Here is a 3,732-nt window from a genome sequence, read left to right on the forward strand (position 1 = left end):
TTTTCTGTCATTTTATTCTGTAATAAATTGTATCATTAGTGTATTGCTACATACATTACCTACTAAAAATCATTGATGCTCACAGACCATAAAAAGGGATCAGGACAAGAATCAAAGTCACTTAAACGAAAATCAGAAATTAGGCACCGCAAGGAAAGATGGCAAAAACCAAAGACTTTGACTTGGCCACAGGATCTAGTGAAAGCCGAAGAGTGGTCCGCTGTAGCAGGTGAAGGTAAAGCCGAGTCAGAGTTCAGAGCCCCCCCCCATTCCCACTCCCATATGGGTATTTTGTTAGGTTATTTCTGGCCTGGCCGAGCCCTGTGTTTCAACAAGTTGACCTTTTAGAAGTGAGTGATGGTGGGTCCTATTGTCTGTAAGGCATTAACTGTCTGGACACAGGTAATCTTCAGCATGCTCGTGTCAAAGTCAGTTTCCTGCACGAGACCCAAATGGGACTACGATCCCCACACACACACACACACACACACACACACACACACACACACACACACACACACACACACACACACACACCCGAGGTTGCACAGTTGAAACACACCGGCAGGTGCTCAAAAACAACAAAAGTGCTTTTTTTTCCACACACACGCACATGTTAGAGCTTCGCTCCATAACTATCAGAAGTACTCAAAGGCAGCAGGAAACTGCATGGTGTAAATGTCAGAAATCTCAGCACCTGAATGGAAAGGTCAAAGGCAGAGCCGGAAATAACCCTCTCGGTCCAGGGCATGAGTGCAACTGCCGTCATCACAGCCCCATGATTCATCCTATGTGATGCCCTCTCCTCGTAGTTCACATGATCCCCCCCCCCCCCCTCTCATTGCTATCAACGGTGAAATCGCCAGGAAGAAAAAGACTAAGCATTTAGACGCCACAGAAACACAAAAAAATGTAATCAAACAGGTGGCAGGCAGCTCAGATTGTAACATCCTTGTCAGAAATGATTCAGGATTGGGAACAAGCAAGACAAGGTGTTTACTGACAGTTTTAAAGTAGGTAAATATGACAAGTGTAAGTGATGCACCTGGCAATCTGCTTTGGATGGAAAAGGGGAAATCCAATTTCACTACACATACTAGAGATACATTAAGTTGTCATGTAGACGTTTAATCCAGCTTCTAGATGATACAAGGTGTTTGTTTATGGAAATGTATTGGGGCTTATTTATGTCAGATGTTTTTTTTCTTTTTTTTATTCATGGTCCTACCTTGTCTTTAGTAGTTGGTGGGTCAGAGGAATGACATTTCCCTATGTAGGGAGCTGAAAATCCTCTGTTGTGGTTTGTTGAGTGTGGACCATAATAATCTTTTAGTAAGCATATATATTTTTGGGGATATTAACATTTTATTGACTGAATTTCAATCTGTATTTAGGAATTGGGGGTGTCACAATACCAAAAATTCAGTAGTACGTTCCCATACTAGTAAAATAACATTCTCAATGCCGATTTTGATGCCATGGTAAAAAAGGATTTTCTAAGATTCCATGTACAATACTTTAACTTGAAACATGAACTTCTTTATTGATATATTTGAAAAATGTCAGTGTCATAACAATACATACAAAACATGTGCAAAAGGGCATAGGACGCTGCTACTTTCCTCCTGAACATGTAGCTAATCGTTATCTTCAGGCTGATTTATCACGGCTAAAAGGGACGTGCGTTTTATGTAATTTCAACATTAGTGTACTCACATTGAATTATATATCCAGAGTACCCGAGTTGGTTACTCGCAAAAGCAATTAAGACACCTGTAAAGTGATCCCGATGAGTCCTGGCTAATGCTGCCATGATAACCCTGCTAATGGCTAACGTTACAGGAGGAGCAGGCGAGCGGCCATGGCCGTTTACAACCGACATCGGCCAGTTATTTGAAGCCAAGAGAGGAACTTTTTTTTTGAAGTTATGTACTGGAAGTAGAAGAGCCTGACTTCAGCCACTTGTTCGTGACCTCCTACTTCTGAATGTATCAATAAAAACATTCTCAGTTCCGGAAGAGTTCCGGAAGAGGTGCAACACCAAGGCAAGGCAAGGCAAGGCAGCTTTATTTGTATAGCACATTTCAGCAACAGGGCAATTCAAAGTGCTTTACACAAAATCAGTTAAACAGATAAAACACAAGTACAAACAGTTAAAAATCATAAGCATTAAAAACCGGTAAAACACATGAATAGACAGTTAAAAACAAATAGAAACATAAAACCCAAGAATAAAAGTGCAGCATAAGAAATTTAAAGAAAGGCAGCATCAAAAAGAAAGGTCTTCAGCCTTGATTTAAAAGAACTGAGAGTAGCAGCAGATCTACAGGTTTCTGGGAGTTTATTCCAGATATGAGGAGCATAGAAACTGAAAGCTGCTTCACCAACGCTGCTAACGCTGGCATCGTCGCTGATGGTGCCTTCAGTGCTTCAAAAAATGGGCATCGTTGGTGTTTTGGCATTTCAGAACCGGAAGGTGTCTGTAGTATCGGTTCTCGTGACATTCCTATTAGCAACAGCTTCACAGTAATATAGTCATTTAAGCATTGTTGAGCATCAATTAAAAAATGTACAGTTTAGCTTACTGATTAATCATTTAGCAAGTCATGAGGCCAACAACAAAACCAGGTTCTAATTCCTCAACTGTGAGTTTACATTTTTTTTCTTCTTTCATATCACTGTAAATACAAATATATTTGGGTATTATCAGTGTACTTTACAAAACAACTTTTACCTCAGTTAAAATTAAACCTCTCAGATAGCTGGTGTCCCTGCCTTGCAGGAAGACAAGGAAGGAAGGTTCACCCTGTTTGTCTTCCTCTCAGTATTTATGTCTTCTTCCCCACCTGCCGGTATATCTCTGTTAATCTTGCTGTTGAACTTATTTCACAGTCGGGTCTCCCACACGCCAACCTGACTGAGGAAGGAGAACAAACGTGGCATCCGTTACAGAGAATCTGCAGAATCTCCGCTCTGACAAAACAATCTCTACACACTCCCATCACCTTTCATTTACCTCAAGCTGTCAACTCTCACTGTGTGTTGAATCGCGGTGCCTGTTCTGATCAGTTCTGCCTACTAGATGACTGCTGAGTGTGTGGCATGCTGCAGATGGTTCAAGGCAATTTAAATGGCTTTCCACATGTGTTATCTTTCTGATAGTTATGATTTGATGCTTAATGTCTCAAACGGACCAAAGTGTTTACCTTTTTGGTTCATTAATCTCAGCCATGTCCAATGCCTTTCCATTCGTATGTCCTCAACAGGGATATAATACCTGCTGAAACATAAGACATTGTGTCAAAAGATCAGTGCAAAACACAGAGTATACAAGTTCTGTTGCTTATATGCAAAACTGAAATTTTTTTTTTAGACTAGTGTTGTCCAGATACAGGAATATCTAACTTTGATAAAATCTGTGGGTAAGCACTTTTTATTTTACTTTATCTCTACAAAAAAAAGAAATTCTACTACTGTGGGCTAACCGTTAACATAGATGATCAGATATACTTTTAAATGCCCTCTGTAAATAGACAGTATTACATGGCTATGCTTCCTCCTGCTGGTAGCGGCAGTAAATTACAACGTCACCCACTTTCACTTAACTATCATGACGTAAAGTCTATACTCAATCAGATCTCCGTGCTCTGCGTAGCGACAGTACAGTGGAACGTTTGTCTTTAACACAGAAACAATAATAACCTAATATACCATTATTATTGGTGTTAAAAT

At 40.2% G+C, this 3,732-nt stretch overlaps 1 long non-coding RNA gene across 1 annotated transcript; it reads right to left on the reverse strand.

The window, feature by feature from the left end:
- Positions 1-2,406: 2,406 nt before the first annotated feature.
- LOC116673234 (uncharacterized) lies at positions 2,407-3,270 on the reverse strand. Its single transcript, XR_004327792.1, has 3 exons — positions 3,207-3,270; positions 3,017-3,105; positions 2,407-2,917 (listed from the first exon to the last, which is right to left on the reverse strand). It is a non-coding gene; the product is annotated as an uncharacterized LOC116673234 (long non-coding RNA).
- Between the last annotated feature and the right edge of the window lie 462 nt (positions 3,271-3,732).

This window comes from Etheostoma spectabile, chromosome 23 (genome assembly GCF_008692095.1).
Source record: "Etheostoma spectabile isolate EspeVRDwgs_2016 chromosome 23, UIUC_Espe_1.0, whole genome shotgun sequence".
In the NCBI taxonomy this organism is placed as follows: domain Eukaryota; kingdom Metazoa; phylum Chordata; class Actinopteri; order Perciformes; family Percidae; genus Etheostoma; species Etheostoma spectabile.